General features: G+C 47.2%; 1 long non-coding RNA gene across 1 annotated transcript; it reads right to left on the bottom strand.

Moving 5' to 3' along the window:
- Positions 1-887: 887 nt before the first annotated feature.
- Positions 888-22129, bottom strand: LOC137865415 (uncharacterized). Its single transcript, XR_011101885.1, has 3 exons — positions 21563-22129; positions 18625-18813; positions 888-2192 (listed from the first exon to the last, which is right to left on the bottom strand). It is a non-coding gene; the product is annotated as an uncharacterized lncRNA (long non-coding RNA).
- Between the last annotated feature and the right edge of the window lie 2835 nt (positions 22130-24964).

The following is a 24964-nucleotide window of genomic DNA, read 5'->3' as shown; positions in this document are numbered from 1 at the left end:
ATTGGAGATAATATAAAGGAGACCACCAGCAAATTTCAGCAGTTTTACATCAGAATGTGACTCCAACATGGGGAATTAGAGGACACCGACCTGAAGGCCAGTGCCAGCACCCAGGGAATTCTCAGCTCCGGTGCCTGAGCAGCCCTGGTGCAGGCTGCAGCTGGGGCTGAAATCTCCTGCTTCCCCCGCAGCAGCTCCCTGCTGGGATCGGGGATGCCCAGGATGCTCAGAAACCCAACACTGTGCTAAAATTGGTGAGGGAGCCTCTCCTTGCTGTCGTATCATAAAACACATCTATAAAATGAGGAAGGAAGAAAGAGGATGGAATAAAATGAGGAAAGCGGCATTGTGTGAAATTCAAGCTTTTCACATGCCTGAGAAATAGTCCTCAGAGCTGCTTTTGCACCTCATGTGATGGATTTTGAATTGAAAGATGAGGACCGAGCAAGCCATGAGGCCATGGCAGTGCTCTTCGCCCAAGGACATCCCTCCTCACAGCCCTGTCACTTCCCACGCATGCCGCTGGCAGCTGCCAGTCACAGCAAAGAAAGCATTTTGCAGTGACAAAAATATGAAGTCTCTCGTGATATTCTGTTTTTATCCCTACCCTGCTTCTCAGTGGATGTTAAACATCCTGGACAAGAAAAGCATTTTTCCAGCACATGCTCAGCATTGCAGCTCCCAGAGCCAGACCTGCCTTCAGTAATAAAAGGTGATTGTTCCCTAAACCCAACATCTCCTTTGTTTGGGTCATTCTTTTAATTGACTTCATTAATAAAGGAAAAGCCCTATTTAAACATAAATTCATCCTCCTGGCAGAATATAAGCAGATGTCATAAGGAAAACAACGCGTACTGTTTTTAACTCAAAACTTTAATACTAAATTACATTAACTAATAACATAAAAACACCAACCATCTGGCTTTTTGGTGGGAGGACTGTAATTCCATTAGGACTTTAATAAATGTACTGCACTGTAGAGGCATTTTACTTTGATAGCCTGGGCAAAAGTGAGTCGCGTTTACAAGATTAGTATAGGCAGCCCCAGGATCTGTCCCTTGGAGCAGCCCTGACTGGAGTGAAGGAGACATCACTGAAGGACAGAGATGATGCAGGAGGTGACAGAGGTGATGCAGGAGGTGACAGCATGGGGAATGCATTCGGGGCTTGCACTTGCCTCTCTGTGTGACTCCCTGGCATGTGGGTCTGGTGCTGCCTAGGGATGGGAAGACATCTGGGGGCTCTTGCACATATGGAGAACCCAGGGCTCCTTGGGGGAGTTGGTGGAAGTGATACAGGAAAGTGGATTGCTCCAAAATGCTGAAACCTCTGCCTCCCTGGGGTGACAGTTGTCATACCCTGTGTGAGACCTTGGCTGTGCCATGGTGGCTTTCTTGCACCTTGACCTCCCTCCTCCCAGCCCCGGTACATCCCCTGAATCCTCCTGGCCTGAGCAGGTCCCACCATCCCCTCTGAGGCAGCCAGCCCACTCCAGCTACTTGTCTGTCTGTCTGTCTGTCTGTCTTTCTATCCAAGCCACTCTGTCTGCATTACCCGCTTCTCTTTCCCTTTAAGCAAAAGAAAGCACAGAGCAAGCACCGTGCTAATTACTGGCTACAGCCATGCAAACAGCTCACCGTGCTAAGGGTGAATCCTGAAATGCTCTCCGTCACTAGTAAGCAGGATTTTGGAGCTGGTTAGTCTCTGGCAGCATCTCCTGCCCTGGCACACCACAGGATGAAGGATGCACTCGGTGTCGGCAGGAACAACCCAACAAACGTGGCCATAGCCAATGCCCAAAGCCAGGACCAGGATGCTGGGGCTGGGTTGGACCACAACCATGGATCTCAGCCCATCTGCAGGCTTCTCCCACCAGGAGAGGATTTCAGACAGAGTCCTGTTTTGCTCTCAGGGTGTTATTAAGGTCAATTCATCTGCATATGCTGTAAGACATAAGGGCAGTACTGATAACTAACCCTGACTAATACAACAGAGTCATTTTTGGCATGACAAACTTCCCTGGATGAGTAACAAATGGAAATCAGGGAGCAGCATTATTTTTCTCTGTGAATTAGCACCCAGCACAGAATTATAGGTCTTCTTCTATGTCAGCTTTGTTTTCCACAGCAGTTTTCCTGCAGCACACCAATGGCAGATCCACCCTTGTTGAGAGTCGTGCACCCTGGGTCATCCTGTGGTGAGAAAGAGCAAGCAAACAAGGCTAAAAACATGCGTGCACCTTATTATTGCAATTTTTAACAGAGTTTATTAATGACAGGCATGCTCGGGTTATTTTGAACAATATGCATTCCAAATCGGTCTTAGCTCCAGATGACCCGTGTGACCACCTCGTCACAGTAATTACTCGAGCTTCTTTAAAAGGCAGCCTGTTCCCAAAAATATTTGTGAGCGAAAGCATATTTCCATGTAGGTATCTTTGGAACACAAAGTCAATTTGCAAGGAGCTGCAGTGTCAGAAGAAGCTTTTAAAAAGTTGGAGGACTTCCAGATTTTAATTTACATGATCATTAATACTGACTTACTCCAAATATATCAATCAGTTTAAAAAACACTGCATCTCAGCCCTGTTCAGGAAAGGATCCTTAACCAGGTGAATGTGTAAGAGCTTGCTTAGCTCTAGTCTTGGGGAGAGCCACAGTGGGCATGCTGCTCTGTGGCCCCAAAATCTGTGCCCAAGCCTGCCCGGTGCCTGCAAGAGCATTACCGATAGCAACAGCACTGCCACCACCAAGCAGATGAGAATCCTTTTGCCAAGTGCTCCTTATTATCAGCTGAAATAATGTATCCCCCTCCTGCCAGCGTTTGCTCAGCACGGTGTTGCAGTCAGCAGGGAAACCCCGCAATCCCTCTAACCCGAGGAAGGATGAACCTGTGTTTTCTCAGGCGGCGCAGACAAATGGAAAGCTATAATAAAGCCATCCAGCAAATGACAGGGTGCAGGGCTGTGTGATTTGGAAAGGGTTTCTATTAAGACGCCTTCTTGTGTAGTGGCAGCAGGAGGGATGCTGATGAGGATCCCAGCTGATCCTTGAGCATGCTTTTGTGGGACCTGTGATGCCCTGTCCTCTCCATCCCAGGACTCCTGGCTGCTTGTGCTGTTTAATGTAATAAAATAATAAACACCCTCTGGGTTTTCCACCTAAATCCACAATACTAAAGGGGAGTTGACTTGAATTGTGCAGATGAAACATTAGAAAATGAATGGTTTGAGGGAAATTGAGAAGGAGAAGGAGAAGGAGAAGGAGAAGGAGAAGGAGAAGGAGAAGGAGAAGGAGAAGGAGAAGGAGAAGGAGAAGGAGAAGGAGAAGGAGAAGGAGAAGGAGAAGGAGAAGGAGAAGGAGAAGGAGAAGGAGAAGGAGAAGAAGGAGAGAATTAAATTCACAATCCCCCAGATTGTTTTGAAGTCTTTGTCAGAAATCTCATGTTGCTGCTCTCTGCATTTTTCTGGCAGTATTGATACACAAAATACAACATAAATAACCTCCCTTTCTATTCCTAAGCCTTCAATCCCCAATCACTCTGAGCCTCCTGCCGATGAAATCACTTTCACTTGGCCATCGATGGGCAGTGTGCTTAGGAGAAGGTCTGGATACTTGCCCTGTCCCCATCCAGGATGTTCTGCCATCCACACAGACATTTCTCTGGTCTTCTTCCAGATGGACTCTGGGGATATTTTTGTCCAGAGATGAGCCTTCATGGGATGCATGCAGCATTTTGGGGGGTTTCATGGGCACAGGCCCACGCTGCCATCAGGCATTGACCATTCATGCTAGCCAGCGAGTCAGTTGCCCTGTTATTGCTGTGTGCGCTCTACTGATGGCACATTTTGGCAAAGGGATGTACATGTAAATTAGTGTAACCCAGACCTGTCTGCATAAACAGCTGGTTTTGAATTCATTGCACTTGCCTTCACTTTCACTGACATAGCTTTCACTTTGCAGTAGGTTTGCTGGTGAGAGTCTAAAACTGGTGGCATATAAAAGGAGGAAAATAAGTTACTTTTCCTCCTTTTTTCCAAACCCATCCTAATTTTACATCCCAAAAACCTGCAAAGCTTGAGGAGCAAAAAGCTGCAGACACATTCAGAGTTCCTTCCAGCAGCTCCCTTAACCAGATATAAAGCTTCTGTCCTATTTCCTTCTCCCCATTACTCCCAACCTGGTACTGGAGGCTGCTTCTCAGACCTTCAGCATGGTTCTTGGTGCCTCTGGCTCTGTTTTCCTTGCTGCTTTCTTTGCCTTGCTTTTCCTTTGGTTCTAGCAGAAAGGGCTGGAAAAGTTTCTGCTGATGTAAGTGAAAGCCCTGAGTAACTCACCTGGGTGAAAATGCAAAGAAAATGTGTCTGTTGAAGGGCACCTGGGAGCTGAGCTCTCACCACTGGCACAATGATTTGGGTTTCTGTGTCCTAAAGGTTGATGTGAAAATATCAGAGTACAAGAGACTGAACTGAGACCAAGCTCTAGTTTCTTTTTCTTTCTTTCTTTTTCTTTCTTTCTTTTTCTCTCTTTCTTTCTTTCTTTCTTTCTTTCTTTCTTTCTTTCTTTCTTTCTTTCTTTCTTTCTTTCTTTCTTTCTTTCTTTCTTTCTTTCTTTCTTTCTTTCTTTCTTTCTTTCTTTCTTTCTTTCTTTCTTTCTTTCTTTCTTTCTTTCTTTCTTTCTTTCTTTCTTTCCTTTTTAAGATGCTGCAGCTGTTTGGGGGCAGGTGGTTTTGTTCTGCATTTTATCCCCTACAACCAGGATCCTTCCACTAGCAGCACCTATTCCTTTGCGTAAGGACAACTTCCACTGACAGGTCCACAAGATCGAGCTGCCGAGCAGGATGAGTTTTATTCTCCCCGTAAAGCCCACAGAAAACTCTGCAGAGGCTGCATACAATGGCGCAGAGAAACCATTTCAAACTGCCGTGATTTATACGCATGAGGAGACTGCTGTGCCCTGGTTCAGCTAGCATCGGGGCAGTAAATTAATTCTGCAAGGGTCCTGTCCAAACTTACATTGATTCTGATTTTGTTGAAAATCATCCATTAGCCAAGAATTACTACCAGTGTTAGTGGAAATGCTGTAGTGTCATTAATTGGAATTAATGGATGGGTAGTTTTTATAGGAGATTTGAATGAAGGCAATATTCCTTTCAAAAAACATTTTATTAGAAATTTGCTTGCCAGCTGTAAAATGCAATGCCACAACAAGCCCTTCCACAATGCTTTATCCATGGCTTGATGTGTTTTTAATTAAGGAAAAGCAAAACACTTCAAAGTGTTTTTATTATTAAAAAAAAAAAAAAAAAGCCATATAACAGATAGCTATTTATTTACTGCATAATGGGGAACTCAGACCAAGAGAGGCTGGGAAGGGTCATGGTAACCCTGCCCTCTTTATTTACTAGACTTTCAATATTCTATCTGTCTTTTTTGATATTTGAAAGGACTGCAGGGTGTTTTGGTGCCTTATAAATAAAAAGACATTTCAGGAGTGAAAAATAAGAGGGTAATCCTCTCTGTCTCTTTTCTAAGGACTGATGATAATGCTGGGGGGTTAATGCTGGAACCGTTGGAGTATTCCCAGCCCTGGCTGAGCTGGTCCAAGCCCAGCTGAGAGCGACCCACTTTCTGTCCTTCCCAAGGGGGATGAAATCGGAGAAGTCACAAACTGCTGACGCTCCACGAAGTCAGAGGAGCTCCCCATGGTGTGCGGAGACCTTCTGTCCTGCCCTGCTTATCTCATGGGGCTGCGAGACATTGTTTAATATGCCTCATCCATGGCGCTGGGAATGTGGTACCGAGGCAGGATCAGACCAGTGCTCTCCCTTGATGCTTGAGGAAGCAGAGGTAGAAGAGGTGAAAGGTCTCGTTCCAGGCCACAGAGGAGGAACTCACTAAACTTATTGCAAAAAACTCACCCTCCCACCAAGAGAATACGGGAAGAATCCCTACAGCATTTCCTTCAGCTTCAAACAAACCCAGAGTTATTATTTTTTTAACTGTTTCAATGCTATCGTAGCTACCTGCTGTCTGCCCTTGCCTCCCTTTTCATCTGGGGCTTATTGATCTGCTTGCATTTCCCACGATGAGTCCTCTGCTGGCACTGTGTCAGCATCCTGTACCTGGTCCTGCAGCAGGAACTCACGTGTGTGCTTTGCAGGACGAGGGTGTTTTATTCTGCCTTCCTTTCAAATGTAGGGGGATGAGTGTTTTAAATGGCAAAGGCTGAAGGGAGTGCATCGGGGCTTGCAGAAGGCACAGCAGCAGGGAGCAAGGCCAGCCCTCGTTAAACCGTGTATGTATAAAGGGGAAAATTGCACTTTAAAAGAGTTAAAGGCAATGGTTTGCTCCTCATTAGGGTGGAAGGACCAGCACAGCCTCACGCTGTCATAAACCCTTTGCAGTCACGCTCAAGGACAACTTGCAGAGCCGAAAATGATCTTGACTTGAAAACCATCTCCTTCCCTTCCCCTTCCTGCAGAACTGGGGGTTTGGCATCCAGACGGGCTGGTTTTCCCCTGAACCTGTGCACACACGTCCGTGCTAGCTAGCAGCGGGGAGCAACACACCCTTCACTGGCAGAAACCTCCTGCTGTTGGAAAAAAAAAAAGGGCTGGGGGCAGCTCCTGCAAACAGGGAGCTGTGTGGGGGCTTCGCATCCAGAGAAGGCAGGAGAGGGCACAGCGGCTGCCCTTGGGCATTTTGGGGGGGCCAGGTTTGCTGAGACCCCCCCACCTGCACCCCCTGCACAGGATCCGGGCAGGTTGCAGAGGGCACAACAGGAACTAAATAGGGCTGTATGATCAGCATCCTAATTAAGGGCAAAATATTGGAAATATGCCATATTAGAAGCGCTATTACGATTAATAGTGACAATACCGCTCTTGGGAAATAGGCAAATTTACACAGTAGCTATACATAAAATTTACTTTAGCGTACTCTCCTCTCTACCTTGTTTGCACACTGTGATAACAAATTGCTTGTATACTGTATGATGGTATTCTTTTGAAAATCTAAATATTTGAGCCAGCGATTCATTGTGTGGAGAAAGAAAGGCATTCAGAGGTCTTGGAGCTACAGAGGAAAGTAAATGATATGTTGTGATATATTTAGTAAGTGGTAATGTGAAAAAAAAAAATCAAGTGTGTGTGGACAGAAAGGTAAATACAGTGAAGAAGAGCTTAGTTTGGGATTTCCCTAGCAGAAAAGAAGTTCTCCAGTGTGTAGGACACAGGGCACGGTCAGCTCTGTCTGCTCAAAGCTTCCTCGGCTCTTCCAACATGTTTCTGTGAATCTGTCACTCATTGTGCCATGTTAGAAAAGTTATTTTATCCTTCAATTCTCCAGTTTCCTTATATAAAAAAAATAAAATAAAATGGAAAGTGGGAAAGTGGGAAAAGTGGGTAGTCAGTGAAATCTTTGGGCTGTATTTCTTCACCTAGCAGCAAAAAGCTGGTGGCAATAATGATATAAAAAAAAATTACTGGTGGCAATAATGACATAACTATTTACTGTTGTTACTGCTTGGAAGAGCCCTTTGTGCCGTTTGAGTGGATCATTGCTCCGTCAGGCAAAGTAGACAGCAGAGTTCTTACATACATGTGTGTGCATGTATCGATAAATACATGCTTTGTGTGTATATGCACCTTTGTACACCTATGCAATCTACTTTACATATGTGTTCCTCTCTCTCTTTGTCTCCATGTCTCTCTCTATACCCATATATACACACAGAGAGGACAGAGGTGTGGAGAAATGACATTCAGCTGTGCATTAGTATGGGATGGCCGTGGAGCTCTCTCCTTTGGTAGGTAATTAAAAGCTGCTCTGCGCTCTGAGTGCTCATTTGCATGCACCTGGTGAGCCGGAGGGCAGCGGGGAGCCTGGCCATGTCCAGCCGTGCACAGGGCTCCCGGGATGCATCGGGGTCAGGAAGGATGCTCAGCCCCACTGTGGGCTGCTTTGAAGGGAGGAAGAATTGCACAACCCGGCCCCAGACCCAGCTCGCTGCTGGGGCATTGCCCCCAGACCCTACCCCAGCCCCACAGCAGCCCCAGGGGACATGACACTGAAATCATGCACCAAGCACTTTGTCCCACATCAGTTGGTTTTCCCTATTCCTTGCATTTTCAGGGGACATCCTCTTTCCAAAGTACAGCCAAAACCACAGCACCTTATTAATACTCCTTGGAAATGCAGGACTGGTCCCCAACTGGAGTAAGCTGCCAGAGCTCCCTGAAGCCGACAAAGGTCTTATCATTGGATCAACGATGGAGTGCCCCAAAGGCTTTAAAACCAACAATTCGCAACACCAGCACAATGCCTGTAACTGATCATCCTCAAGACACCCACCTTCTTATTTAATAAAGCCTTTCAAGTCTCTTTGTATTTTATTCATAGGAGCTGTAAAAAATCCAAGGACTCGGTATAAAGAATCATTTCTCCTCTTCTACATAGCACTATAAATTTACACTGCATTTGCAAACGAAGAGCCCATATCTTCAGGCAAACCAGAGCTCCAAAGTGGGAGCAAGAACGGCTTTCAAAAGGCCATCTGTCCCAACCAGAGTCTGTGTCAAGAGCTAAAATTTACAGCCACAAGCCCTGAAAATCAGGAGAAATTAAGTAGAAGGTTTAGTTTCATTGTTAGAGCTGGTCTGTCTTTTTTTTTTTTTTTTTAACACCTTTTATTAGCTTGCACATGCAGAGCTGTTTCTGTACTCATTCATCTCACGCATACGTATGTGGTGAAGGGAAATGGGGCTAGAAATGCAGTATATAGGGCAGGTGGCTTCACTGTCAGGGTGAAACTCCTCACACACTGCCTTGCATCCCATGCATAGTGGTAGCATGCAGGTGTAGCTGGAGAAGCCACGCTGTAAATACACTGGGGTAGATTAAACACTACCCACCCTTCTTTCTCATCTCCCCTCAACAGAAGTCACCAAAAGGCACATGCTGGGAGCCACGGGCACTTGCTGGGCTCTACACCTTCAGCCACCCGCCCGGCTTCTCTTCTTCCTATTTTGGGTCCATAACAGGGCAGGTTTTGGCTGACCTGACAGATGGAAACACCACTCGGGGCCTGGCTGCCCTCCCTCTGCACTGACAGCTCCCCTGGCTCCGTGAGATCCCCTCTGCGTCCGCGCTCCCGGCTCGCCCCTTGAGCTCATTTAAGTAAGCCGCAAAATGGCAAAAATCCAACACGATCAAATGCTTTCTGAGCATCGGTCTTTTCTTTCAAAGGACAGAGTGGAAAGGGTACGCGGTGCGGTATTTATGAGCCTGTCAAGCTCGCTGCTTTCACCAGCGTGGGCTCTCGGGTTTCCTTCCTTGCTGGGGAGGGACACAGCAAGTGCCTGGGAAGGGCAGCGACATTTGTGGCATCCCAGCCTTTGCTTCTGAGGTGTCATTGCTTCATAACAGGCATGGTGGCACCATGAAGAGTCACCCCGAGCTGCTGGACTGGCCCCAGCATCGGCTGAGGTTTTGGGGGCTGGGGGATGCCAGTGAAAAGGAGCTTGGAGCTGTTCCCAGGAGGTGCCCTGCTCCATCCCTGGGCACCACAAAACACATCTGTTCCCCAAAATGGCTCATTTCATGCCAGGGAATCAACCAGATCCTGCAGACACACGGTCTTCTCTTACGGAAACTGGATCCCCAGGGAGCTGCATGGAGACAGATGGATGCGCATCTGTCCATCTGTCTGTCTGTCTGTCCACCACCCTGCACCCAGCCATGGCACCCAGGCAGCTCTCAGCAGGGGTCCCACCTTTAGGAGGTGGGTCTGTGGTTGAACCCGGTGGCTTCTCTTTCCCACTTCCCTGGAGGATGAGGGCACCATGAAACTTCTCCCATTTGCTTTCTTTTGGAGTGTGACATGCCACGGGCACTTGAGAAATCATGGACAGAGTGCTTCATGCTCTGGTGGGAAGGGGGCCCAGCTTGTGCTGCACCTGATGTCCTAACTCACCGTGTGTATGTGCCCTCAGTGTAAGTCAACACCGTTAAATCTGCTCAGAAGTGGGGAAAAATGCTGTTTGCTGCTTCTCATCCGTATAATCATAGTTTGACATGTTGCTCCTCTGCAGGAAAATGTTTGAAAAAAATTAGAAGTGGTGCCTTTAAAACCGTAGGCCAGGTCCTCCCCAGCTGCACATCAGCACGAGTCCTTTCACTTAAATGCACATCCACAACTGCCGAGGAGCCTCCAAGACTGTTGCTGTAATTACAGCCATATTATGGCGCCCTTTGCCATGTCAAATGGAAAGCAAGGACCTGAGAAACCCTGGTAAGAATGAACTGCAAGGCCAGTTCTCCGATGCGATTCCCCACGATCCATGATTTATGAGCCCAAATTAGCTGCCTCATCCCCAGCAAGCATCGGCCAAGGGTGGCCTTCCTTGGAGCGCAGCGCCAGGAGGGTGCCAATAGCACTCTAAGTGGTATCTGACCTGCCATTGATCTTTTGGGATCACAGATGTGCTCTGAAAGATTTCCTTTTGGCTCAAGGAGAGCGACATATTTTGCTGTTGTGACGGCTGTCCTGCCTGCTGCTCATTGAGAAAAAACAGCCAGGGCCATTGCCAGGGGATGTAAAAGCCTCCCCCTGACCCTTTTGACCCATGCTCTGCTTTCCATGCCCTCAGGGAAGGTGGGAAGCAGTCATGTTTTGAGTTCTGTTGGACATCACCCCTCTGATCAACGATGGGAGCTCATAGTTCCTCCTCTCAGGTTTCTGGTAATGCTGAACATTCTCCGTCAATTATAGGGGCAGATGAGACCTTCTGGGACAATCAAATTAACAGTTCTCTGCTTTAAATGAGGGGGAGGGTGGCAAGACTTTTGTAATGAAAGATGACCTTGGACACTGAAGCTTTCTTCTCTTTACATTCAGACGCACCTGAAACGCTTGGCCTTGGGTAATCCCTCAGGGTTTTTCTTTTTCCCTCCAATTTTAAGAAAAAGGGCAGTCAAGCCTTAGTTCTCGCAGGCTGGGGAAATAATAGCTTGTCATTTGACAGAGGTTTATGAGCTGAGATTAGTGACCCTCTCTATATTGTACATGTGCTTAGGGGGAAAGTCAGGACTTCATGTGATGGCAGTGAAAAGACTCATATTCATTTCAATGGAGCTGGCACTGTGCTGGTAGAAGGAAAAACCCAAACTAAATAAAAGAGACCCTGATCAGTTATTCAGTATGAGGCTGTGCTGAGAAGACAGTCTCTTGGAAACACAGGAAGCAGAATTCCAAGATTTATTAATGCTATCATGCTTTCCCTAAAAGGATAATCAATGTACCCAAAGCCTCTGAATCAATATTTATCCTTCTCAAAGAGGGTATGGTAAAAGAAATATTCCTGAAAGCACTTGCTTCTGAGATTTTGTTTTGTTGCATAACATTTCAGTCAACTGCAGCATGTCTCCAATAATGGTGATAAATAAGCCCAAAGCCTACAGTGGTCTGTCCTACTGAAGAAGTAAAATACATACCCTATATGCTCTGTAGCAAAAGCTCAGCCTCAAGTAGACTTGACCTCATGATCTTTTAAACATATGGCAAAGACTTTATCCTCTAGATTTAAGTTAACAGCTTTGGGAATTTGCAGGTGTTAAATTAACCACGAGAGACAGTTTCATAAGTGCAGCAGAAACACACTGAGCATGATAAGGAATAATAATTAAAATTTGAATTAAAAGCTGTAGAGTTTAAGGAAAGTATGTGGCTCTGCTTGGAGAGAGAGCTGGGCTCCTTGTAGCTCTTCAAGTGATATCATTGCCTTTCCACAGTACAATTTGCTGCAGTTCAGGCAAATGCAATGCTTTCACTTCCTTCCTTTAATTCCCTTCTCAGGGTCCTCATGCAGAGCAGGGCATACTTGCTGATGCCTCTTAGCTTCTTACTTGTTTACCTATTGACCTGGTTTTTAGCTTTACTAAACTTGTGAGTAAGCAAATGCAGTTTCAGTCTAAGCACTAGACCTGAAGTATGTGAACCCCCCAAATCATCACTCATTTCTTTTCCTCACCCACACACAGTCTTCTCATTTTCAGGTGTGCCATGTCTTGCAAGCATGCTCACTATGACAGAGAAGAAATTTATACAAATTTGGCCTAGGCTTACGGGTAGTGCCCAGTGCAACCAGCTGAGCTGTGCACATGCATTACTGTTTTTGCCGGGTGCTGAGTAAGGCTGGGCAGGGATTTTCTTGCTCTTGGCTCCTTGCTTGGTTCCTTCAAGACCATCATACCAAGGCACTCCCAGGAGTTTGATACCAGACGCCAGGATGGTTGTCAGAGGTCCATGCTGTTGAGAAGTATGAGGCACTAATATCCCCAGGACTACAGGAATAAGTTCAGCATTTCTCCTCCTGAGGGGCAGAACCGTGACTCGTGCAGACACAGCACGTAGCAGTCCCTGACAATCACTCGGTAACAATATTGGAAGTTGCCTGCTTATTGAAGCCATAATTACTACATAATTTGCAGCCATAAGATCTCATGATAGCCCTCTCCCTTGCAGAGGGGAAAAAATAACCTGGTATTTTATTTGCCCTGTCAACACCTGGAACTCTCCTTACAGTGTAATTACATGGTCAGTAGTTACATGGCTCTCTGGCTGATGGTGTCCTGCAAACAAATATAGGCACACAAATTCCCCCGCTGGGGATCCAGGCTTTGAATGAAAAGATTTTTAAAGCTTCCTCAGTGTATGCAACTACAAAACTGCCAGCCTAATTCCTGCCCTTTGCTCCTAGATGTGCAAGGAGCACTGGTGCCACCCAAAGAGCTTCTCCAACACCATTTGATCTACTTGGCCTATACCTCGGGTATTTAACCCTAAGGCTTACATGTAGCTCAGCATCCCTCTGTGTTACACATCTGTGCCTACAGGGCATAAAAGTCATCCACAGAAAGCTCATGGTCTACCTAGTTTGTCCAATTCACAGATGGAGAACAGAGTGGCTTCTTCTTGGGACCCCAAGAAACTTGTAAGTTGGGATGAGGAGCCGGGTTACTAAGAGCCCAGCCTAACATCCTGACTCCAAATCCATTTTTTTTCTCAACTGGAATATTGTTTTCAGCATCTCCACTCCCTGCTTTTGAAATATGCTTTGTAGCATGGCCTGTGAACATGCCATGGGTGGCAGGGGGAGCGCCGGGATGGGAGTGAAGAGCTTTCTCGCTTTGTTTATTTGTATGACCTTAAAGACGATGCCTGCACATAATGATGGAGAGAAGCTGACAGGGCAGCAAGTTCTGGCTACTGCAGAGCAAAAACAAAATTACATAAAAATATCAATTGTAAAATTACTCAAATCCATTAGCTTAATTAGCATCGTTAATCAAGACAAAACGCTTGATACGTCATGTACTTTCATGAGAGATAAATGAGCCTTGGATGAACACCCGGCAGGCTGCCCTGCATTTGGGTCTGCCAGCAGCTAACTGAAGGCGGAGGTGAGGCCGAGTGGGCACAGGGTGCTGGCAGCAAGCAGGAATTGAGAGACTGGCACCATATTTGGCCAAATTTGGCCAGAATATAACACTGCCAGGTCCAGGCAGAAGGGTGTAAAAGTGCCTAATGGGCCGTGTGCCTGCAATATGGTCCCCTCGTCCAAGGTTTGCAAGGATATAAGAAGGAGATTAATAATTGTTGCAGGTATAATAATAAACTCCAAGGCTGTACTAGTGGTGCTCTACATTGTCTTCCTTGAGGAAAAGCAGTTCATTGCTCTCTTGCTTTGGTTTCCTGGGGGAGTCTCTGGGGAGGGCAATATTTCTCCATGTGGAAACTCTTCCAAGGAGAAACACTAGAGAGATCTTGATAGCACGCAATGGCACATCTGCAGGCAAGCCAGTCCAGGCTCACGTCTGTCTTGGAGGGTATTCTAGGCTCTCGTCTTTCTTTTTCTCTCTAGATTGACATTTTTGTGGTCAGCCAGGTCTCCAGTGTGCAGTTCAGAGAATCTGTGATTACTGCCTGACTTTCTTCCCTGTGCATCAGGACTCAGTTGTTACTCACTCCCTCTCCCCGTGCTGTGGCACATAATTGAATCTTCTCTTAGCCTCCTTGTAACAAGAGCCAGCTACAAAGGCTAAATGCTTTATTCCCGAGAAAAGCCGGAGAGATAAGATTCACCAGCTGTGGCAGCACAGCGCAGATCTCAGTAAGGGAAATAAATGTCCCTTCACTCCACGACTGTCTTTCCAGCACTTTATCTGCAATAGGCCCAAACACAGTCCTCAGCTATTTGTATTGCTAAATATAATAAAAGAGAAGTCAGCAGTTTCTGAGGGATAGACTTCCGTAAAAAACAGTTCGATGGCATTTTCTGCATTAAACACATTATTCAAGGGCTTTTCTCCTCTCTAATATCCAGTTTCTGCTGGGTATACATGTGGATGAGACTTCCTTCAACACAGAAGACACTCAGACTGTCACTGAACTGTAAAAAAACTTACCCCAGTGGAAGAGCTGGAATTGGATTTAGGATGATTTGAGGATCACCTGGAAGGTAATTATCTGCATAGCAACTTGGAGAGGAAGAACTGACTGAAAGCATTTCTGGCTACATGGTTGATTGTCTTTTTATTTTCCTGACCAGTAGATTGCCTGATGGCGACGTGATGGTTTGAGTGGGCATGGCTGGAACCAGAAAGGAAAGCCACATGGGAGAGAAGCAGGGTTTTGAGGAGCTCTGCTTCAGCCTGGCAGGCAAAAAGACCCATGCATAGCCTGCCCTTCCAAGGAGGACTTTTCTGACCATCCTACACTCCTTCCCCAGGCACTTTTTCTTCCATGCCTGTACCCACACTGGTGGTTTGAAGGTGGATGAGCTGGGAGAGGAGGCAGCTTTGGGCTGAGAGCTGTTTTGGGTGCACAGACCAGTCCTGAGGGTGCCCTGAGTGCTGGTGGCTGCGGCTACGTGTGCCTTTGCCAAGGTCATCCCGTTGCTGCCAGGGAGGAACCTGGATCTACAAACCATTTCTGGGCAAACAGCAGGCATCAGCACCCACGAAGACAGATTGGTTTTGGCCCGTGGTTTGCGCATTTATGTAAACACTGCGATGACAAAGTAATCAAAACGGATATACTTGGTTGTAAGCCTTAATTAAGTATTAATTAAATTTTATTAACCCACTAGTAAAACTGACTGTAATGAGCAGTGAATAAAAGGGCTGCAGTCAAAGCAGTTAGTGTATCACTCATTTTTATATGGAAAGAAGGCTCATCATTTTCTTGAGATGGCCAATATGTAAGTATTCCTCCTTGCTAAATCAGTCTGGCCATTTTCCTACATGCCACTGATAAGGAAGTATTTACGAATTTATTCCTAAATTCAAAGTATACTTCAGTCCTTAATTTACTGTCGTAATTATATCACTGGCTCAATTAGTCCCCAATAAAAATGTTACACCATTGTATCACAGAAATGTAGTACCTTTGAAGTAAATGGATTCACTTGCAGGGCAAGAAATCTTCCTTTTTATTGTGTTTTCTCATCTGCTACTTATGGCCACCCTTGTCTTAAATTGCCCCTTTTATTCTGTTTCTCGCAAGCACAGTTTGTGCCTGAGCTCCGGATGCTCACGTAGAGTGAAATACTCCTCTCTAGCCCTGGGGCTGCATCAGAAGGCTCAGTGGTGACTTTAATTCGTTATAGCTTCCCCAGCCTCATTTGCATGGCGATTTACATGCACTGCCTCCGACGTCTGCTCTCTGCCGCACAAAGGCTAGTGGGTCTGGAGGGTTTTTCCTGACTTCCCTGCTTTGCTTTGCTCCTTCTGGCCGCTGATGAGGCCGCTTTATTAGCTTTAAGGAAATATGGCTGTATCTTTTCTCCTATTGATTTTCTCCAATTGCGTTCGACAAACTCCAGCACTGCCCCCTGTTCACTCTGCCTGCCCCAAACCAGCTGGGGCTGATACAGAAATGTATTCTCTGGGGTCTCTGCAGGGAAATCTCTGCAGGAGCACAGGTTCACCCATCCACGCCGTGCTTTGGTTGGGCAAGGAGACGACACGGAGCTGCAGTGGACATGAAGTCCTTGTCTCGGAGACTTCACCCTCCACATGCCAGAAAAATGGTCAAATTGGACAAGCAGAGTGTCGGAGGGATGAGGTAATAGCACAGCAAGGAGAATTTGGCAGGAAATCTATGAGCTGGCTAGACAGCACAGGACAGAGATCCATCTAAGAAATGGGGACGTGCTGCCGTGAGCAGGATTCTTGTGGACACGGAGCTCTTTCAGCCTTCATTTGGCATCAGTGCCCATCCTCGCTTCTGCAAGCCTCCAGAGGCCTCTAGGTTTGATTTCAGACTCAGGAACTAAAGAACAACACAGCTCTTCATCCAGAAACTTGTCCAATATATCTTCATTATGCCATCTCCTGACTTCTTCTGGACAGGTGACACCAAGACCCCCTCCAGATCAGAACCAGGCTGGAGAAACAACTGGAAAACCAGCACTGGGAGCCTCCTCCAAACACAGAGCTCTTCCCTTGGTGACCTTGAAGGGACTCATCCCTTGGGCAGCCACTAGCCTGGGATTTCCTACTTTCCACTTTCAGCAGAAGCAAGATTTTGTGATGAGCCCACTAAAAACAGATCTTCATATACAGAACCACAGCTAAGCTGGGGCCAGAGCTGCCTGTCTACTGCCTCCAGTATGAGGAGACGTTGTGGGAACAATGAGCTGTGCCCCAGACCCAGGCTCCCTGCAGGAAACAGGGCTCACATCCCATTTACCTGGGTGAAACTTGTTAAAAATAGCTCAGAGCACAGGTTTGTCCACTGCCAGTGAACAGCCCCATGGTACATGGCACACAAGGATAACACTTCCTTTATTTATCAAAACCAAAATATTTGGCATTAAGCATAAAATCCCTGTGTACTTTAAACCCAGAGAATATCCTTCACCTCCTTTTCATGCCTTTAAGGCTGAGGAGATTATTACAGCCTATCATTTTCCCTCACCTCACATAAAAAATGCTGAAAAACAAAGTCAAAAGAAAGTGAAATCCCCTGTCAGAAACCATGCTGTTGGCATCCAACTTCTTAATTTTAGATGACGGCCTGTGCCCAGGTCCATGGCTGCTCTCTGTGTGCATCCTGTATTTATCCAGGTGGCTTTGTGCCTATTAAAAAAAGGGAATGTAGCAAAATTAATGTATCTTTTACAGCAGGAGAACTGAATTTATTGGTCTCAGCACGGAAATTAATTTAGCACTCCCAGCTCTCCCTCGCTGGACAATAAAGACACAAAATGAAGCTGCCACACAGAGTTTTGACAAAATTCACGGTCGTATGTTTAAAACAAAAATCCATGGGTAATTTACCACCAAAACTGAATCAGCCATTTATGGCATTGATGCACCAGTGATGCCATGAGGGGAAGGCAGAAATATCTCCTCTGGGTCTGGGAGTGTTTCATGCCCTCTGTGTGATGGGACAAGGGACTGGAGCTGCTGTGCTGGGCTCCCTTGGAGTGGGATGGATCACACCCCCTTCACCATCTCACCAGTCTCTGTATGAACACAACCTCTTGCTTTTATTATTCCTCTGCATTTTCTCTGCCTGTTTTTTGCACAGCAAGCACAAGCAGCAAGGCAGGCTCCTAGGGCCATCCATGGATGGCACCCGTCCACCCATAACTTGGATTAAATCTCTCCCAACCCCTGGCTGATTTGTAATAATCCCTCCTGCTCCTCTAACTAAAAAAGGCCAAGCTAACCTTCTCCCTTGAGCATGACAGACTGCTCAAAAGTACCACCAGCGACCAACAAACCTACCAGAGCAAATAAATGGAAATGACAGGAAGGCAAACAAACAAATAAACACGCTCCCAAACAGATTTATCTTAATTTTCTTCTGCTTAGAAAATAAATGTGGGTAATGAAGAGGCAGCCAAAGATGGATGCCTCTTCCCTGTTCTTGGATCCTTTTTATCCTGAGCTAGGCATTGGACGGGGCTCCTCCGAGCAGCCCAGTAATCCCATACAAGCAGACCCCATGAGAGTGCTGGCACTCAAAGCTGCCTGAGCAAACAGTGCTGGTGATGCAATTTGTGATTACTTTCCTTCTTTGCTTGAAAAAAAAAAAAAAAAAAGAAAGAGAGAGAAAGAAGGAAAGAGGAAAAAAGAAAAGAAAGAAAAAGAAAGAAAGAAAGAAAGAAAGAAAGAAAGAAAGAAAGAAAGAAAGAAAGAAAGAAAGAAAGAAAGAAAGAAAGAAAGAAAGAAAGAAAGAAAGACTTTCTTTGCAAAAATTAATGGCAGCCAGGCATCAGAGCTAGTGCAAGGCATCATCCTTTGGCTTCACAGCATCCTTTGGCTTCGTGCACCCTTCAGCATGTAAAATAGCACTCTAACGTGTGCATGAAGCCAAAGGATGCTGCAGATATTGGTCCAAGAGCAGCTGAAACCACATCTCAGAGGAAGCAGAGGCTGCTCTGCCTCTTGTCTGGTCCCACACCAGGAAGAATTAATCCGTCGCATCCTCCGGATCGATATATAATTTACATGTCAGTGCCCATGTATCTGTTTGCACCCTTGTTTTAATGTTTCCTAACGATAACAAATCAAACATCTACTGTAAAATAAATAAATAAATAAATAAGCACCTTTTTTTTTTTCCTGTATTGGGGTTGATTGGGCAGCGGGTGGTGAAAGATTTATCTTGGCAGTAAAGCTGGAAAAGGGCTATAAACCTGAGCGGAGTGCCTCTGCGCCTGGGTCCGAGGGAGGCTAATTGTTTGTTTGTTCTTCGTGTTTATGGTTTATCTGCGGCTCAGCTGACAGGAAACCTAAACCTGGAGGAAAAAGCACATCAATCGCCATTATCTGCCTTCTGGGCACAAACTAAAAATAAAGCTGGGCGAGGGGTGGCTCGTGCACCCAGCCCATCGCAATGCCAGCCAGGGCTCCGGGGAAAGGAGGGAGGGAAGAAAATGAACTCGTCCTCACCAAGCTCATCTTCCTCCTGAGCCCACTGCTGCAGTGAAGACGGATGCTGGTTGTACAAGAAGCAGGGCAATGTGTTTTTCCTGCAGTGCTGCTGCCAAAATAGAGATTGATCTAAAAGCAACATGCGAGTGCCATGAGCCTTGAAATTCCCTTGGGTTTTCACGCCAGTGGTTTCTTTTACCCAAAAGCTGCTCAGGTGGTGGGGTGAGATGCATAGGTAGGTGCTTTCAGAGCACGGTAAGCATTAATGTGCTCAGAGCCACGCTGGCTGCTGTCCTAGGCACATCCCAGCCCGTGTCCCCTTTCTTCCCTGTCCGTCAAGGAGCTGTCTTGTCCGTCTGTCAGGAGGTTTTGCACCGGTGCAGCACAGCAGGCCCACCTGGATGAAACCAGCCCAAGCAGCAACCATGACATTTGTCTCCTCCATCGGACAAGGAAGGGCTGGGGAGGGCAAACCTGGGGGCATGGCAGAAAATCCTGCCCCAAAAACAGGCCAGAGCACTGCATTAGCTGTGCAGCTTTATATCCCTACCTAAACCACTCAGCCCCCAAAAGACGTCAGCCCTGCAGTGCTTTGCAGAGCCCTGGTGCCCCTTTGAGGACTGTGGAGATGTTCCCCTTGGCTCGGGTGCCCTCATTCCCTGCTGGGACACTCAATGAGTGAGGTCGAACATTTTTGCCATACCATAAATCTCTTCAGGAGTAGCTCCTGGCCTCAGTTTCCCTGTTGCTTTCTTTGCTTTCCATGCAGAAGAGCTGTAAGTGCTCTGTGAGGGGCTGGTTCCCGTGGTGGGGATGTGCAGTGCCCCCCACACCGGAGGCCTGCAGTCACTGTAATAATAATAATTATTGATTTTCCAGTTTACTTTATGTTTCACGGGGTGTTTTGCTGGAAATGATATAAATAGCTGTCTCTGTGCCCTATCCCAGGGCACGAGAGAGCGATGTATTTTTTCACAGTCCGAGGAAATAAAATGCAAAGTTCATTCTGCAGTGATTTAAAAGTTATATTAAGGTCCTGTGCTGGGTGTAGCGGGATTGACGTGCTTGTAACTAGACCACTGCAAAGCAGGGTTGACCCTCGGTGAGGCACAGCTGTTCCAGCAGCCGGATTTATCCCTGCTCAGGGGCAGCCGGGCTTGAAATCTGCCCCCTGCTTTTCAGTTTACAGCAACTCCGTGCCCACTACGTGTGTCCTGGAGCAGCAGCCGCCCCAATAATGCATCCAACTGCTCTGCAGTCCCTCCCAGCAGTCACAAAAAGAGACCTTCGGGGAGAGCGGTTTCCATATAGGAATACATTTACTGTATCTGGGCTAAATATAGCCACGGTGCAGGCGGGGAGCGCGGTCTCTCTCCCCTGCCAATGGCAGGAGGGATTATTCATTTGTAATTTGTTGTACCTTCACGCTGGCAGGAATTACTTTAGCCAAACGGGATTTAATAAACAATCCTTTCATAAACAGCTGATCACTTCTCCGGCCCCGCGGCTGCCGGCGTGCCAGAGGGAGCCCCGGCAGCGGGCTGCAGGCGCTGCCTGCCCACCGGCACGGGCTGCCTGGGGTGCTGGGTGCCCCCACGGTGCCTCCAGAGCATCAGTGAGGGTACAATAAGGGAAGAGAGGCAGTAAAACTTTGTCCTTATCTTCCAGATCTTGCCCTTATTCGTGCTGGCGTAAAGCAAAAATAACGCTGTCACTGCTGCTGGTGCAACACCCGAGTGGGTGATCCCCAGAATGTGCCTGGACCCTCAGTGGGTGTTTTCTACTTCTAAATTTATTAATTTGACAAAGGTTTTTCTTTGCTGCTGGAACTGCAGATCCAGCCTGCAGGGCTCGGAGTGAAGGGGTGTGAAAACGAAGCCACGTGTGCATCTTTTCTGTGTCTTTTAGCATCTCCACCTGCATTGTTCTGCCTTGGATGATTTTAAAGACAGCTGACCAGGGCTCTCAGGGGCCATACAGAGGTGAGCAAACACACCCAGCCCTGGCATCCAGCACAGGAACCCCAAAAACCATGTGTGTGCCCAGGGCCACCTCTGCCAGCAGTGCACAAGGGGCTGGGGGTGCAGCTGCAGCCCCTGCATCCCCCTATTCAGACACTTTTGGCCTGCTTGTGGACTTCTCACACTTCTTTTCCCCGCAGACAGGAGGAAAATGAGCCCAGATATGCCTGCGCATGAAGGAAAACAAAATCATCTCCTTAACTTAATGCAGGCAATTCTAATTATTAGTCATTGTTGTTATGTTAATTATTATTACCGCTGCACAAAAGGACTGTAAATAGATAACATCGCTTTTCCTTTTGCACTGCATAGTGTTTTTTCTCCAGTATTACATTGATGGCACCAATTAAGCCACCGCAAGACAAATATTCGGGAATCAGATTGCGGGTGGTAATTTTCTTGACAATGAGCAAGGCAGAGCCGAGCACGCAGCCTGCTGCTCTGCAGGTACCGCGGCTCCGCAGTGCTGACAGCAGTAAAAACTTGTCTCTGACAGTAAACTAAGCATGTATGACCCGGAAGACATAGAGAGCAGATAAGGGCAGTAACACAGATTCCATTTAGTGCTATTAAAATGGTGAAGTAGACTTACGATCGGAGATGCCAGGCTGAAATTTGAGAAGCTCTGAAAGTGAGGAGTGGGAGATTGATGGCCTGCGAGGCCGGCTGCAGCTCGGGTTCCCGCAGCACAGACAGCTTGTCCCGGCATCCCCAGCCAGGAAATTTTACTTCTGTGCAGAATATTCCACGGTGCGAGAAACACGGGGTGGTTGCAAAGCAGCGGTTCTGGGAGCACGAAATAGAAGGGAGAAGCAACTTCAGCAGCACTTTGTGGGACTCTGCCTATCACTGCGAGAGGAGAAAAGGGTTTTTCATATTAAAATACACCGAGATATTCACAGGTTAATTCATATCCAGCCGTGTCCTGCAGCACCCTTGCAATGCCTGGGTATTTTAGATATTTCTCTGTGGTTTCTATCTGTGGTTTTGGGACATCTGCCCTGAGCAGCTGGCACAAGGCTCAGCCCTCACCCCCAGTGCCAGGACGTGATTGTGACCCTGGTGGCACAAGGGATGGTTGGAGTGTCCCTGTACCCCACGGTGTGCCCGAGCCCTGCTGCACTCCAGGGACATCTGTGTCCGAGCATGGCTGCAACAGTGCTGCAAACCCGTTTGCATGTGGTGCTTAGGAGCACAAACACCTCATGTGCTATTACCATCCCTGTGACAATTTGATTTACGGCAGATAGTGACAGAAAGCGCCTGACACATAAAAAATATTTTTTTTAATCAAGGAATGATCACCATAAAGAATGCACTATATCAGTCAAATATAGCCAGCTGAACGTGCCCTATATGGTAGCATTAAGAAGATGTAAACTCTCAGATCTGTTACAAACAGCTTTTTAAGGTAGCTGAGGCTTGGGGGATTTTGACACGGGAAAGGATGAGGAGCATCATAATTCCATATGTGTCCAGGCAGTGTGGGCTTCTTAATGAAATTTCCTGGGTTTGTGGGAGCTTTTGATATACGCTTGTTACAGCTGTCATGAGTAGTGCGGGCCTTGAAATATTTATCGTGGCTTATTTTTTGCCCATCGCCTTGCTGCCTCCCTTGTGCTCATAGCACTGAGGTTCCTCGATGCTGGTCCCAGCTTCTGTCTCCCCAGGGAGCATGGCTGGAGGAAGCCCAGTTCCCAGTTCCTCTCCATGTTCCTTGGACTTTTGGTCCAACCTTCTCACCTGCTTCCCCCACCGCTCCCACGGATGCCCCATGCCTCATCAGGACAGCAAACAAGAAGTGAATAATGAAGGGATGACGTTTCCCAAAGGACAGCCTGATGGGGTGGATTTTGGCATCTCCTTCCAGCTGTGGGGCTGTGCCTCCCTGCCCGCTATCCATTACCCTCCATCCTAGTACCAACACAGCCACAGATCCTTTGTTTCATGTCCTTGAGGAACTGCCAGCATGCAACCTGTCAAGCTGCCTGCAATTCTTCACGTTATTCCCCCTACTCCCAGCTCGTGGCTGGTTGTTTCCCCATCTCTCCATACGACTACAAACATACATCCTCCGTGACTTCGCTGCCTGTCTTTTCACACACCATCTCCTGAAGGTGTGCTCATCTTTTAAATTTCCAAGGCTGGTGGCATGCAGGTGCTGGAGGCGGTCTGCAGAACAACACCAGGCTGGTTTATGGCCAAGGGTTTTGCTCATTTAAAGCAGGAAAAAGTCTTCACTTCATGAGCCTGTGCGGTACAGGAGTGAATGGAGCCGCCAGCAAGGGTCAAGAGTGAGATCAGGAAAGAGGGGCTGGAAGCCCAGCCTCCTGCCTGGAAATTTTGATATCAGTTCTTTTTGGCCTTTTGCCTCTTCTAATTTGGAGGACTTTGTGTCCATAACAAAACAAAAATATCCTTTGTGATTCATGGGGACAATGCTCACCTATAAAGGACAAGGAAAGGTTGTTGTAGCTCCACTTGCAATGGATTTTTGTTTCTTTATTTTTTTGTCCTTTCCTTGTTTTATATTGGAAAAAATGTGGGTGATAAATATACAAGAGGAGAGAGAAAGAAAACTGCTTTACTCTTTTTTTTTCTTTCTCTTTTCCAAAGTTTTTTCAGAGTTTTGGGTTGATGTACTCCTGCTGGTGTACTTTTCCTGTGCCCAGCTGTATCAGTGCCACCTCCCCAGAAGGCAGCGCAGGAAGGACCTGGAGGAAAGAAGAGGTGATGCCCTCCGGACATAATCTGGCAAAGGCAGCAGCTGTTTTGGGGACAAACAGTGATGAATTGGCTCCAGCCTTTTGCCAAAGCATTAGCTCAGCAACACGGCACTGTGCAGATCAGTCCTGGCACCCGAGCAAGGTGCTCCTGCCCTATTTCAGTTGCACTCGTGCCCCTCCACATCCTAAATGTGCTGGTGCCCGAGGTACCCTTTGCCGGTTGCTCCTTTACGGATGGCTTCAAATGGAAGCAGCCCAAGGGAGACAGAAGGGAGAGCGGCGCCGGGGCCGGATTTGCTGCTTGCCTCCAGCCTTTGGACCTGTTTCTGCAGTGTCTGTACGTCCTTCGCTCTCTGCAACCTGCACTCAGCCCTGCATTGCAGCACAGAGGAGTCCCCTCGTTGGCTCGCTCCCGAGCTCGGCGTGGGGCTGCACCTCGCTCCCAAGCCCAGGGGAGAAGGGCAAGGGGCTGGGACCTCACAGAGCTCCACATCCCACCCCTCTCCTCATCTCAATCCAGCTCTGAGGCTACCAAAGGGGCTGGGAAACTTCTCCACACCCCTGCAACCTCCTCAGGCAAAGCATCCCGTGTTTTCAACTGATGGAATGAAATAGTCAATGCTTCAGGACAGATCGTCTATACTCCGTGCTGTGAAGCTGGACAGACAGACAGACATCCACTTAGCAGAGTCATACCGGCAACACAATCTCAGGCATGGGATTAAAAACTTGATTAAAAACTGACATCCCACTTTGGGGCTTTTTCTCTCTAACGTCCTTCTTCCAGGCTCACCCCCCCTAATGGAAGAGGGACACGAGTCGAGCCTTTGGCTCAGCCCCCTGTTGTGGGAAAAGTAGAAAAAGTTGGGTGCCAAATTTTTTACTGCAGTGTAAATTAAAATGCCTGGACTAAGATGATAGACACGTCGTGTGGAGATCGACACAGTCTCCTGCCTGTTAAGAGACATATTAGAATAAAGAGCAGATGATTGCCAAGAGCAGGGTCTGCTCAAGATAAAAAAAAAATAAAAATAAAACGCAATACAATGAGGGGCAATCAGCAGCTTGTGCCAAGGTCTCTCAAATCCTTTGGATGGCTCAGAGGGGCTGGAGGAAGCTGGCAGCTCATGGGCACGAATCCTGCCCATGCAGACGTGCTGCAGATATTTGTCTCTCCGGGAGCGATTGCACTCCGAAAAGTGACTTGCCATTACTGCCCTTGTGGGACTCTGGGCTCGTAGCTTCTAGTTCATTTTCCAGGTTAAAAA

This window comes from Anas acuta, chromosome 16 (genome assembly GCF_963932015.1).
Source record: "Anas acuta chromosome 16, bAnaAcu1.1, whole genome shotgun sequence".
Lineage (NCBI taxonomy): Eukaryota > Metazoa > Chordata > Aves > Anseriformes > Anatidae > Anas > Anas acuta.
Note: the sequence above shows the minus strand (reverse complement) of the source record. Positions and strands in the feature narration are given on the sequence as shown.